Source organism: Lithobates pipiens, unplaced genomic scaffold (genome assembly GCF_037356315.1).
Source record: "Lithobates pipiens isolate NorthernLeopardFrog02 unplaced genomic scaffold, aLitPip1_a1.2 Scaffold_23, whole genome shotgun sequence".
In the NCBI taxonomy this organism is placed as follows: domain Eukaryota; kingdom Metazoa; phylum Chordata; class Amphibia; order Anura; family Ranidae; genus Lithobates; species Lithobates pipiens.
In genome coordinates, this window is record NW_027507785.1 from 59085848 (window position 1) to 59101047 (window position 15200).

The window sequence follows — 15200 nt, forward strand, 5'->3', positions numbered from 1 at the left end:
GAATTCCTCCATATAACAAGTTTTTTTTTTTTTTTTTTTCCCCTTTCAGCAAGTTTATATTATTTGGATAAAAGCATAGTCACATTTATATCTAGACAACTTAAAAGCCTATTGATTACCTATAGACCGAGGAGTGCCTGCTTGTTCCCTGATTGGATTTGCTGGCCCTATTGGGTTGTCCATGCTTAGCTCAGACCACAGCTTGTTAATACACATCAAACCCAATCAAGTTCACTGGAATCAATACAAGGAAGAGAAACATTAAGGGTTTGCTTTGTAACAACGAGTCAGATGAGGAACTTTTAGGCTGGGATCACACTGATGCGAATTGAATGAGGGTTTTCTCACATCCAATTCGCATAACAGGAGAGTGACCAGCTCTCAATGGAGCCGGTTCACAAACCTCCGGGGCGGCCGCAATCCACACAGGAAAAGGGTCCTGTAAGTGTCTCCGTTTCAGGTTCAAATTCAGGTAAAAATTCGGACTGGATTTGCAGGCAAAATGCAGAAGAGGGACACAGCGGACCCCACAATGTGAACTGTGGCCACAGCTAGTGTGACTTCTGCCTACAAGAAAAAGATCTTCTGCCAGTCTCCAGAAGAGTATGAGAGAATAAAGTAGGGATTTCCCACAGGTTAGATAGAAGAGCTACATCTGGCCATGAAGGGTTTAGAAGTCATCCTAGAAAGAAGAGCTAGACTAGGCGGGGGTGATCGTACATTCTTCTACTCTTAGTAAATTGCTGCTTTTATTTCAGGAGGTGACTGTCAGCCAATCTCTGCACTCAAAGAATTTCAGCAGCTTATCCACAACTGCAGAAGACGACATACATGTAGTGGTTCCAGATCACAGCGATCCATCAGGGTGAACTTAAGTTCTGGCCATACACCAAGAAAATACAAGAATACCTTGGTTTGCGAGTAATGCGGTATATAAGCGTTTTGCAAGACGAGCAACTTTTTTTTTTATACTTTGGACTTTAAATGCAAGAAGCAGTTTTAACAAAAAAAAAAAAAAAAAAAAGAATTACAATCGATGTCAAGGAGTCTGGTATTAATCCATGTAAAGTCGCTGTGTATATGTACAGGAAAGCTGCTGGTATGCAGTACTGTATGTGGCCAGAGGTGGCTCCCAGCACTTCCTGGAGAACTCAGACACTCCCTCTGGGCGGGGCAGGCGCAATGTGCATTCGGCGCAGCCAGAAATGTCAACCGTTTGGATGTCAGTTCTCCAGGAAGCCGCCAGCACCAAACCTCTGGCCATACAGTAATTGTAGCCAGCGGCTTTACTGTAGATATACACACTTTACATGAATCAACACCAGACTCCTTAAAGCAGTAGTAAACCCGCAAATTTTTTTTTTTTTTTTTTTTTTAAACCTGCAAAGCAAAAGGCATAATGAGCTAGTATGCACCGCATACTAGCTCATTATGAAATACTTACCTTAGAACGAGGCCCCGACATCTGGCCCGATCCACACCGAGGGAGCTGACATGCTCCCTCTGCGTTTCTTCCGGGTATCGCGGCTCCGGCGCCACGATATCGTCACTCCCGCGCATGCGCGTGGGAGATTTCAGTCCGGCCACTCGGCTGCTGCCGGATTTTGACGGCGAGAAACCCCTTGTGCGCATGCGCCGCTGCAGTCAGCGGCGCATACCGAGGGGAATATCTCCTAAACCGTACAGGTTTAGGAGATATTTTTTTTACCTACAGGTAAGCCTTATTATAGGCTTTCCTGTAGGTAAAAGTTAAAAATGTGGGTATACAACCACTTTAACAATGCAAGTGTCTTTTTCCTTTAAAACTGTGAACCTTTTTATTTCACCACATAGGTACTATACAGTATTCCTACCATTGATATGAGCTACAGTAGTGCATTTTGAAGTGCAGGTTAAGTTTATTTTTTTATTTTTTTTAAAGAGTACACTTTACACTGTATTTTGTATTGCCGTAATCACTTTTATATGACTAAACGGTTGTGGAACGAATCATCTGAGCTTCCATTATTTCTTATGGGAAATTTGCTTTGATATACGAGTGCTTTGGATTACAAGCACATTTCTGGAACAAACTATGCTCGCAATCCAATCGCACACACACAAAACCGCACCAATCTGTCCAAATCAAATATACAAAAAAAAAAAAGTAGCGTCAAACGTTTGGGCTATTTGGAGAGGTGAACCTTCTCCATAGAGAATGATTGATTTTTCTCCGATTGTTTTGTAGCTCCAAAACTCATAGGTGTGGTTTGGGTCTTAGTTACACAAACTAACCTCCTTGGAATTTCCAAGCACACGGCTGAATAAAAAAATAAAAATAAAAAAAATACACTTATGACAGATGACCTACTGGGTTTCTATGCTTTCAGTCCTGATATTTATACGCTTCGCCACACAGCATGGCCCTACCTTGCAGAAGAGGTCAGCTGATTTTACCCTGCTGTAGTTTCACTTTCACGTCTCCTCCCCACTGCCACCTAACTAGGTGGCAGAGGAAAAAAAAAAAAAAAAAAAAAAAAAAAAGGGGGGGGGGGGCACACACCCCAACAGGCTGATCTGTTGCTCTGCTCTCTCCTCCTACCATCATGCTGCTTGTAGAAGAGATCTGATGGCTCCTAATTGTTGATATATAGAGCGACTGAAAGAAAATACCAAGGCACATTCTGGTACTCTTTTCTTATTCTGGTAAAAATAAATTTAAAAAGTATTAAAATTAGGTCTGGATTTCAGCTTTAGGGCCCATTCACACCATCTGCCACATCTCCTATGGTGTCAATTCACACCACTGCTTTGTGCGCTGAAACAATAAGTTACTACATGCAGGATTGCTTCTTTTTTTTTTTAAATAGAGCTGCACAATTAATCGTGATCGCAATTCAACCCCCCCCCCCCCCCCCCAAATGATCTTAATCCAGAATTTACACGATTCATGCAACAAAAGCAGAGCAGTTCCCTGCTCACACCTGTCGAAATATATATATATATACACAGGCCGGATACTGCTTCAGACGATCTGCGCATGTGCTGTAGGTGACGTCACACCAGCCGATCTGCTGCCGTGACGTCAAAACACTGCACATGCGCAGATTGTCAGAGGCATTAGCCAACGATCAAAGCGTGAAGGGAGAATCCGATTGGCGGAAGAGAGTGGGGCAGAATTTGACAAAGTAAAATCACTTGATTTCTACCCTCTCCAGCTCAGGCATGCAGGCAGGAGGGTGTGCTTAGTTGAGAAAACTCCTCCCACCCTCCAGGGATGTATGGCATCATAAGTCTTGGAAACCAGGAAGTAACTGAAGTCATGAAAAAAATAAATAAAAGTAGCGTGGGGGGGTAAAAGTATAAAGATTAAAAATAGTCAATTTTGATTAAGAAAGTGAAATTCTACTTTATTGAAATGTCAAAGTGACTGTTCATTAAAGTAGAAGATAAATAAGTATGCAGAGTGGTGAGTGGCCAGGAGAACCAGTGGGGGACATAAGGAGAGGAGGACTGGAGCTGCTCTGTCAAAAACCATTACACAGAACAGGAAAAGTATAACATGTGTTACTTATATAAATGTATCCTTTACAATCACTTAAAAAGGTTTTGTTCACCTTTACCAAAAAAAACTGCCAGTGCAGGTATGAGGCGCTTGTAGATAGAAACAAACTGCAGCTTTTAAAGTTGGATAATGTCCTTGCAATAGGTGCAGGAGATTTATGTACCTCCCGAAGTCTGGCTGAAGAACTCCCAGAGATGGCATCACCCCATCATGCCCTGTTAAGACACTCCCAGCCATTACTGCTCGCCCCATCACAGGAGTGAGCTCTCAAACCCCCAACATGCATGGTCCCCCCCATCTCTTCTGCTGTGCTCAGAACCACTGGCCAGGCTTCATAAGGTAGTAAATGACCTACATATATAGCAAGGGCATTATTTAACTTTTGCCAAAGCCGCACAGCTTGTTTTGATCTACAGGTTACAGCCCTTTACTTGCATAGACAGTTCCTTGATAATAGGTGAACGATGCTTTTAGTCTATTAAAGTACACAGACAACCCAGTCAAAATGAGCTGCCAATGTAATCGTATGGCTTTTTTGTATTTTACCAGAAAGGAGAGAATCCGGCCTCAGAGTAAAAGCAGTTTAGTAAACATTACAGGAGATGAGTCTTGTAGTTCAACATTCTTCCGGCAAAGTATGAGGAAGGTGGAGTCTGGGGGCCACTGGTAGAAATTTCAGGCCTTGGTTTCCTATTCTAAGCAAACTCTGCAAAGTCAGCCCTTCCCCTACATCCCATTGCTACAAGTTCCAGAAAGAGGAAGAATGGAAGAGGAAGGGTAGAAAACATGCAGAATGTAGAGATAAAAACAGATTAGACGTCATTCACACAGGCCGCACTACACCTGAGCGAGGGCCGTGTCTGCCCACACAGGGACACAGGCATTCTGTGCAATCAGAACCAGTCACATTCACACACAGCTGCAGCTTCCAATTTGACAGCTGTACAGTTTTTCACAAAAGTGAGTACACCCCTCACATTTTTGTAAATATTTTATTCTATCTTTTCATGTGACAACACTGAAGAAATGACACTTGTCTACAATGTAAAGTAGTGAGTGTACAGCTTGTATAACACTGTAAATTTCCTGTCCCCTCAAAATAACTCAACACACAGCTATTAATGTCTAAACCACTGGCAACAAAAGTGAGTACACCCCTAAGTAAAAATGTCCAAATTGGGCCCACAGTGTCAATATTTTGTGTGGCCGCCACTATTTTCCAGCACTGCTTTAACCCTCTTGGGTATGGAGGTCACCAGAGCTTCACAGGTTTCCACTGGAGTCCTCTTCCCCTCCTCCATGACGACATCACGGAGCTGGTGGATGTTGTAGACCTTGCGCTCCTCCACCTTCCACTTGAGGATGTCCCAGAGGCTCAATAGGGTTTAGGTCTGGAGACATGCTTGGCCAGTCCATCACCTTTACTCTTGGCTTCTTTAGCAAGGCAGTGGTCGTCTTGGAGGCGTGTTTGGGGTCGTTATGTTGGAATACTGCCCTGCGGCCCAGTCTCTGAAGGGAGGGGATCATGCTCTGCTTCAGTATGTCACAGTACATGTTGGCATTCATGGTTCCCTCAATGATCTGTAGCTCCCCAGTGCCGGCAGCACTCATGCAGCCCCAGACCATGACACTCCCACCACCATGCTTGACTGAAGGAAGACACACTTGTCTTTGTACTCCTCCACCTGGTTGCCGCCACACACGCTTCACACCATCTGACCCAAATAAGTTTATTTTGGTCTCAGACCACAGGACATGGTTCCAGTAATCCTCCGTAACTCCTTAGTCTGCTTGTCTTCAGCAAACTGTTTGCAGGCTTTCTTGTGCATCATCTTTGGAAGAGGATTCCTTCTGGGACGACAGCCATGCAGACCAATTTGATGCAGTGTGCGGAATATGGTCTGAGCACCGACAGGCTGACCCCCCACCCCTTCAACCTCTGCAGCAATGCTGGCAGAACTCATACATCTATTTCCCAAAGACAACCTCTGGATAGGACGCTGAACATGTGCACTCAACTTCTTTGGTGGACCATGGCGAGGCCTGTTCCGAGTGGAACCCATCCCGTTAAATCACTATTGTCTTGGCCACTGTGCTGCAGCTCAGTTTCAGGGTCTTGACAATCTTATAGCCTAGGCCAGTGATGGCGAACCTCGCCACCCCAGATGTTTTGGAACTACATTTCTCAAGATGTTCAACTACCCTGCAATGTAATTGAGCACCATGGGAAATGTAGTTCCAAAACATCTGGGGTGTCAAGGTTCACCATCACTGGCCTAAGCCATCTTTATGTAGAGCAGTGTTTCTCAATTCCAGTCCTCATGGCCCACTAACAGGTCATGTTTTCAGGCTTTCCATTATTTTGCACAGGTGATTTGATCAGTTTCACTGCCTTAGTAACTACCCCAGCTGTTTCATCTGAGGGAAATCCTGAAAACATGACCTGTTACTGGGCCATGAGGACTGGAATTGAGAAACACTGATGTAGAGCAACTTTTTTTTATAGATCCTCAGTTCTTTGCCATGAGGTGCCATATTGAACTTCCAGTGACCAGTATTAGCGAGAGTGATAAACACCAAATTTAACACACCTGTTCCCCATTCACACCTGAGACCTTGTAACACTAACGAGTCACACGACACCAAGGAGGGAAAATGGCAATTGAGCACAATTTGGACATTTTCACTTAGAGATGTACTCACTTGTGAAATACTGTACATGGCCTTAATGAACATTGCCTACGTCTGGTGAACATTGCCTACGTCTGGAGCCATGCAACTCCTGTGTCCCAATTGACATGAAACAGTGCGCGCGCACACACACAAGGATGTGCAGGTCACTGATGTAGACAAACAGGGACATCACATGGACGGACGCTTAGCTACAACTGTGTGATTGAGGCCTTATAAGCTTAATTTCAGACACGATGAAGAAAAAGTTGATTTTCTGATCATCAACCTGCATATAACTCAGCACGTTCATCTCCATACAGCTCTAGGCCATTTATGCACCAGAGACTGAATTATCGGAAGGCAGAAGTAGAATCACATGTTACCAAAGAACCCGGCACTGAATTATGGGTAGGCAGAAAGATCTGGTTCCTTCATGCACCCAGTGGTGGCTTCTAGAGTAGTAAGGAGCAGGAATGCAATATGTACATTTGATGCAAACATTTATTTTGCTTAAAGCGGGATTCCACCCTAAAGTGGAACCTCCGCTGATCGGATCCCTCCCCCCCTCCAGTGTCACAATTGACACCTTTCGGGGGGAGGGGGGTGGAGATACCCGTCAAAGACAGGCATTTTCACCCACTTCCGGGCATAGACTCCCGTGGGAGTCTACGCCATTTCCTGTCCTGCCGCGCTGTCTGCTGGGACACACACGGGTCCCAGTGACAGCGCAGAGATTTCCTATTGCGCGGCGTGGCTCGCGCATGCGCAGTAGGGAACCGGGAAGTGAAGCCGATTCGCTTCACTTCCTGATTCCCTCACCTAGAATGGTGACTGCAGCAGCCGAGAGATCGATCGGCCTCGGCATCGCTGGACCCCGGGACAGGTGAGTGTCCATTTATTAAAAGTCAGCAGCTGTAGTATTTATAGCTGCTGGCTTTTAATATTTTTTTTTTTGGTGGAATCCCTCTTTAAAAAGGAGTTGTAAAGTCTCGAGGTTATTCATCTTAATGCATTAAGGTGATAAACCTTTTGTGGTGCATCCCCACCCTTTAGTTACCTAAACCCAATCATTCCAGCCGCTGTCTCGGGTCTTCATTAGATAGATTGATAGCAGCAGGAAACTTTGTCTCCCACTGCTGTCAAATTCAGTGACCCGGGTCCTGCTGTCTGTCAATGGACGTAGCAGGACTCAGCTTCCACACAGGTGCCCCCAAGGAAAGCAGCTCTCTGTGGGGGCACTCTATGCAGAGGAGGAGCCAGGGGACCCCAGAAGAGGATCAGGGGCACTCTGTGCAAAACATTTGCACGAAGCAGACAAGTACTTTTATTATTATAATAAAGAAACTTTACAATCACTTTAAGGCTCCATTCACACTTGTGCAATTTGTCATGCGACTGATCAAAGTCGCAACCCATTCTTTAATGGCACCCATTCTTATTGGTTTGACTTAAACTTCAAGTCGCAGCGACTTAATAAAAAAGGTGCCTGCACTACTTTGGTGAGACTTAGCGCTATTGAGTGTAAAGTCGGCTCAAAGTCGCTCTCCAAAGTTACACTGGAAATCATGCGACTTTGGAGAGGCGCTTTTGTGAAGCCTAAAAGTACAGAAACAAAAAGAAAAAGGGAATCTTGTGGACTCAATGCTTATACATCCTGGGGGGGGGCACAGTTTTGCATGTTCGCCCTGGGCTCTAGATGACCTTGTCCCAGTGTTCTATAGAGACTTGCCCTCTGTCAAAAAATGCTTCTGATGGGTCTGCGCATGTGCGGTACGCAACGCCACTCCATCCGATCTTAATCAGCTGGCGTGATGACATCAACACAGCACATGCACAGATCGTCAGGGCAGGTTGTGAGTTTTGCGTGTGCGTTTTAAACCACCCTTATACGCAGCCAAAACCCACCCCGCAACAGCGGAGCAGAATCTGACAATTCATATCTTTATCACCGCTTTGCAGATCATCAGATACTGCCTCCGACTATCTGCGCTGTGTTGACATCACGCCAGCCGATCAACATATCAGCTGGAGTGACGTTGTGCACTGAGCATGCGCAGACCCATCGGAGGAATTTTTAGATGAAAGACATTTCTTAAACGGAGCGCCGTCACCGAGTTCTCAGATGCAACATAATTCCACGTCTTGTGTGATCTGTGTACTTTACTAATCAGCTGGAATTTAGCTGAACCCCACCCTTACAGCTGATAAAAGAACACAGCCCAAAAAGGAAAATGAAAGTTGCACTATAAAAGTATAATCTTTAAAAAAAATAAAAATAAAAACAGGACTGTAACTTGCAGATGAAGTTTTTTTCTCTGGGAACAGAATACACAGATGTTAGGGAGGTGCAACCAAAGCAACACAGTAAAAGCACATATTGGGGGGGAGGAGGGGGGGTTAGCAAGGACCATAGTGCTGAATGGGGGGAGGGGAGACATGACAGAAGCATTGTCCTTGTAATACAAATTCAATTAGCTGTGACAGGCCACCCTGTGTCAACTACACATTTACAAATATTCACACACCATTATCCAGGAGAAAAACAAAACAAAACAAAAAACATTGTGTGCTGCAGTGTAGACCCATCATACAGCAACAATGTATACCAAAAAAAATATAATAAAATAACAAATCTCCCCCAACATAACAAGAGAATAGAAATTGAAAGTAACATTTCATATGTGGGCGAGTCCGGGGGAAATACAAGTTTGGTGAATGAGAAGGACACAGTATGTAAGAGAAGTTGCTAGTTTATCGATAAATGATTACACCGCAACAGAACAATGGAAAGAACTGAAAGATAAAGAAATATCAGCTCAGCAAATTTTGGGCACAAAGAAAGGAGGAGAATTACACAGAACGGAGCGTAAATAGAACAGATTTGATTAAAGAAAGCTGGATGGATTCCTAGAAGCACAGAATATTACTAGATATTAACATTTATAATTAATAACATCAGAGATTGTAGATCCAGAAATATCCAATTGCCTTAGAAATTGGGAAGGAATTTTTTCACGCTTTCAGGGTTTTCTTTGCCTTCCGCTAGATCAGTGGTCTCCAAACTGCGGCCCAGGGGCCAGATTTGGCCCTTGGGGCACTATTCCACCAACTGACACCGATGATGGGACACCATTCCCCCTACTGACACCATCAACGGGGTACTATTCTCATCACCGATAGCGAGAATGGCGCACTATTTATCCCATTAAAACCAATCCCAATGGTCACAATCCAGCCTGCCTGAAGGTCAGTAAACTGTCCCTTTGCTCGGAAAGTTTTGAGACCAATGCTGTAGATCAGGGATATGCAATTAGTGGACCTCCAGCTGTTGCAGAACTACAAGTCCCCTGAGGCATAGCTAGACTGACAGCCACAAGCATGACACCCAGAGGCATAGGCATGATGGGACTTGTAGTTTTGCAACAGCTGGAGGTCCGCTAATTGCATATCCCTGCTGTAGATCATGGGTCTCCATACACTGGCCCGCAGGCCAATGTAGCCCTTTGCTTGCCTTTATCCGACCCTTGAGGCACTATTCCTCCCAGTGATATCAGAAATGGGGAGCCAATGCTCCCACTGACACCAATTATAGGGCACTCTTCCTCCCACGGACACCAATGGTGTAAACCAGGTTTTACTCCCACTGACCACCAAGCCCATGGCATGGTTTACTCCTTTCGAGGGCATTTTCTACTCTCAATGGCCATGGTCTGCACCCCCCCCCCCCCCCCCAACTAAAATTTAAAAGGGCAGCAAACTGGCCCTTTGTTTCAAAAGTCTGGAGACACCGGCACTAGATTAAAATGGTTGCACCCTGTACAACCACTTTTACCTATATGAAGGCTTACCTGTGGGTGCTCAAAATATCTCCCAAACCTCCAGTTTGGGAGATATTTACTAAAAAGACGAGCACCAATGTCATCGGCGCATGTGCCTTTTAGAAAAGGGTCCATCATGCCGTTCCTAATATGGGTCATGCTGTGGCTGGCGGCTCTCGGGTGCATGCGTAGGAGTGACGTGACGCCACTCCGGCTAGTCAGAGCTGGAGATCACTGTCCCGGAAGGAAGAGGGGTGAAGATGGACGCTACCTGCTAGTGACGACAACAGACACCGCGGGCTTTGGTTTTAGGTAAGTGACCCATAATGGGCTACTATGCGATGCATAGTAGCCCATTATGCTTTACCTTTGCAGGGAAATAAAGAGGAAGTAAAACTCACCAGTGTTTACTTCCTCTTAAACTGTGGCCCTAGGGTTCTGTATTTGGGGGGTCATCAGCGTATTTATTTTTAAACTGTTCCTATTGGTTTACCTTGAACTTGTGTAATTTCTCAGCCTAACAATGTACCTATATACACAGGTACGGCTATGTTGACATGGTCGGGCACACACTGCCCTTCTGAATTCTTAAAGCGGAATAAAACCCAAACAAATAATATATTGCAGCTTACGCCTCATTAGATGTGGTGGCTGCATTCGTTTTTTAAGCCCCCCTCCCCCTGTTTTCACCTGGTGATCTGGCCAGTAACACATCTCCTGTATTAGAGCGCCCCCCACTCTGGATGAAGACACACAGGGGGCACCATTGGACTGCAACATTGTCAGTCTAGAGCAGTGGTTCTCAACTCCTGTCCTCAGGACCAACAGGCCAGGTTTGCGAGATAACTGAAATACATCACAGGTGATATAATGTGCTGCTCAGTGATTGCCGTATTCTAGGCTGCATCTCTCCAAGGTAATACTTCAAATAAGACTGGAGGTGAGAAGCACTGGTCTAGAGGGAGTGGAGTGTTATATGGATTAACAAAACTGAACTGAACTGACAAACTGAAGCCAAACACCAGCTCACACTTCATAAATCGGTTATGTCATAGACAACTTTTTTCCTTTTGCATGAAAAAGTAAAAGCGGAGAATTTTAAGCACTCCCGTCAGTGTTAAGTGGTTGGTCTCATTCATGTACACCAATAAATTCTGCAGGAGAGCTTGTGCTTTTAAAAACAGAAAGCAAGCCTAAATGAAAAAATAAAATAAAAAAAGGGAAACAAAAATGCAGCCATCACATTTAAGAATTGGTAAATTGCTATATAATAAAATATTAGAACTCAGTGAAATGGATTTTGGGACAAGCTTTGTTTTTTTTCCTAGCTATATCAATCATATAATGAATTATGAGGATATCGTGAAGGGGATCCCAGAACATGGTGAAAACCCATCAGATGACAGGACAGAACAGAGAATCAGGGATATAAAGAATAGAGCGGGTCATCAGAAGACACATGGAAGTGTCCTGGGACGGGGTGGAAGGATGAAGTTATACAACGCCTAATACAGAAGATTGTTTGGATACAATGCAGCCGGCATTGAACACAGCAGGGTGTCCGGGGGCTGGATACAACTAATATAAATATGGGAGGTTTATCAGGGTACAGAGTCCCTGGACAAAGAAAATGGATCTCGCTACAAATTACAGAGATTTATTAGAATACAGCAAAGATCTCAATACCGAGATGTAGCTCAACATCAATAGTGTTTGGGATGCAACGAGGGGAATCTCAGGATTGATCACACTATACAATACATCTATAGCCATCTCATTTACTGAATAAGATCCTGGTAGAAGAGGACAGATAAAGCATGTAATATAGAATATGTTCCTGGAATACATTTTGGAGGGGAATTACCAGGATTGGATGAAGTTACATAATAGTGAATTTTGTCCTTCCTTCTCTATATAGACTACATGAGGCAACATGATGTGGGATGGATGAAGTAATATAATACGTAACAGATTACTAGGATACAGCGAGGTGTCTTTCCAGGGACAGACCAGATGGAGATTTAGGATGTATATTATGAACACTAAACATTCTATCAGACGGGATAGATGGATGAATATGTACAATGTATGATCATATAGAGGACTGAGGATTAGTGGGATCTCAGGACAAGGCAGGGAGGATGAAGTAATACAATGTACAACAAAGAGGGATATTGGGATACAGAGAGGGGTCCCTCCAGGGAAAAGTCAGATGAATGGAGCGCTACAATGTATTATATATACTATCATGGAACAAGAGTAGGATAGAGAAAGGGATCCCTCCAGGGACAGGGCAGATGGAGGTGGTCATAGGATGTATGTATGTGTGTATATATATATATATATATATATATATATATATATATATATATATATATATATATATATATATAGATAGATATATATAGAGGATACAGTGAGGGATCCTTCCAGGGACAGGCCAGATGGGTCAGACTAAAGGAGGTGTTATATACAGATATTGGGATAAAGTGAGGGGTTCTTCCTGAAACAACTCAGATGAATGGAGCAATAATATATAGAGGGAAAGATGGGAGAAGCCACATGATGAGTTATATATATACTGGGATAGATGGCGGAAGCTATATGATGTATTACATATACAGGGGGAGGGGGGGGGGGCAGCGGGGGCAGGGTGGACAAAAAAAATCCAATGATTTTTTTTTTTTTTTTACTTAAAATTTTTTTTTTTTATTTAAATTCTATTTATCAAATTTTACTTTAATAAAACACTTTTTTTGAGTAAAACATCTATCTAAAGATAGTTTTCTACTTAAGATACATTAATAATTTCGATTATTCAGCGTAAAAATTAGCTTAGTTGTGTAGCACGGGGCTGTATATTCTGCAATAGTTACATTTTTGGTAAACTCATTCAATGAATCCAAGCTCTGCATGCTGAGATAACATGCACTGCATTGATGTATTCACACAGTTTCACAGTAACCATGAGATAACAAGGGGATAGTCCTCCACCCCATTGTTGTGCCAATCTATGTACACTACAAACTGTATGATTGAATCAGTTCTGATATCGCTGTTTTACTAACCTGAAAGCTTATTCTAAGTAGGAAACCTTCATTTTGTGTGCAAATATAAAAAAGTCAAACTACCAGCAAGATTAAAGAGGAAATTCCACCCCAAAAAATGGAACTTCCGCTTTAAGAGAGGTGACACCCTGACATGCCACATTTGGCAGGTAATTGTTTTTTGAGGGGGGGGGGGGAGTGATACCCTCTTTTTAGAGGCTCTCACTTCCTCCCGGTGCACCGGAAGGGAGATCACCTCTCCCCCTTCCCTCTCAGCAATCTGGGACAGGTCACAGGTCTCAAATGATTGCCCAGCTGGTCACGGCTCACGCAGTGGGTGCCCACAGTTACAATGCTGGTGGCGGCAGAGAGAAGGTGGGGAGACGAGCGGGGCTTCATTCCCCCGCATCGCTGGGACAGGCAAGTGTCCGATTATTTAAAGTTGGTAGCTGCAGTATTTGTAGCTGCTGACTTAATATTTTCTTCTTTTTTAAGCAGAACTCCACTTTAAGTCCTTACATTTAAACAGCACCCATCATTTCAGATTCATCATGGCAGCGCCTGTTAGCGGGCATCCACTCACCTGCTGCCATGTCCCTCTAGGTCTTTCTAGGGACAGGCTGAATACATGGAGCTGTATGATATATTATGTATACAGTATACACACACTGATCAGATGTCTATGGTGAGCGGTTACCAGATGAGGAGGATGATGTGGGCTGGAGAGAATGAGGGCCAGGGACACATGGGGGTCCTTCCAGGGTCAGGCCCCAGGCATGATGAGCAGTTACTAGGATACAGAGAGGAGAGCTGTGTTGGGGATGAGGATGACAAGGGCCAGGGATGGGGAAACAAAGGACACATTTGGGAGGGCGGTCCCTCCAGGGACAGGCCTGAGGATGATGGGGACACAAAAGGGCTGCCCCCAGGGACAGGCCTATGGATGAGGATGATGAGGATACAAAGGGGTCCCCTCCAGGGACAGGCCTATGGATGAGGATTATGGGGACACACTGAGGGGGTCCCTCCAGGGACAGGCCTATGGGTGAGGATGATGGGGACACAAAGGGGTCTCCCTGGGGACAGGCCTATGGATGAGGATGGGGACACTGGGGGGTCCCTCCAGGGACAGGCCTATGGATGAGGATGATGGGGACACACTGAGGGGTCCCTCCAGGGACAGACCTATGGATGAGGATGATGGGGACACACTGGGGGGTCCCTCCAGGGACAGAGCTATGGAGGAGGATGATGGGGACACATAAGGGGGTACCTCCAGGGACAGACCTATGGATGAGGATGATGGGGACACATAAGGGGGGTACCTCCAGGGACAGACCTATGGATGAGGATGATGGGGACACACTGAGGGGTCCCCTCCAGGGACAGACCTATGGATGAGGATGATGGGGACACACTGGGGGGTACCCTCCAGGGACAGACCTATGGATGAGGATGATGGGGACACACTGAGGGGTCCCCTCCAGGGACAGGCCTATGGATGAGGATTGGTTACCAGGATACAGAGCGTGTGACAGGGGCCAGTATTGGGGTGACAGGGGCGAGGAGGACAGGCCTGGCCTATACGATGTATTCTCTGTATAGAAGGACGCGGTGAGGGGGGGGGGGGGAAGGGTTGTATCCTCTATGAGGGGGTGACGGCCCCGGTGTGTACACTACACGGCAGGCCGGTGACAGGGCGAGCCGCACACAGAGAGATGCGGAGGTCCCTCCCCCGGGTCACTTACCGGCGCTGTGTAGAGCTGTGGTGTCGGTGTGTTCCCCGGGGCCGGTGTCAGTGTCCGCCGGGCCCTCCGATGCTCTCCGCTTCCTTCCCTGCTAACCCTTCTCTGCCCACCGGAAGTGACGAGCGGTCATGAGGCAGCAGACGTCACCCCCTCCTCCCGCACGCCTATTGGAGCGCGCCCGGAGGGGCGGGGGGGAGAAGAAGGATGCGTCACGTGACGTGCTGTGTCACCTCCTGGCCGCCATGTTACCTGGGGCCAGGTGTGGAAGGGCGGACGGGGCGCTTGTCCAAGAAAAAAAAAAAAAGAGGCCATGTGGGGGTGTTGTTGTGTCTGGTGCACGGCAAGGGGCTTATAGAAGGGCAACAGGCTG

General features: G+C 45.5%; 1 protein-coding gene across 1 annotated transcript in view; it reads right to left on the bottom strand.

Annotated features, from left to right (window-relative positions):
- Window positions 1–14979, bottom strand: part of RAB7A (RAB7A, member RAS oncogene family) — a 72007-nt gene extending 57028 nt beyond the window's left edge. Inside the window, exon 1 of the mRNA XM_077451709.1 lies at window positions 14831–14979. The gene's annotated coding sequence lies outside the window, so the exon portion shown is untranslated. The remainder of the gene's footprint in view (window positions 1–14830) is intronic.
- Window positions 14980–15200: the final 221 nt, after the last annotated feature.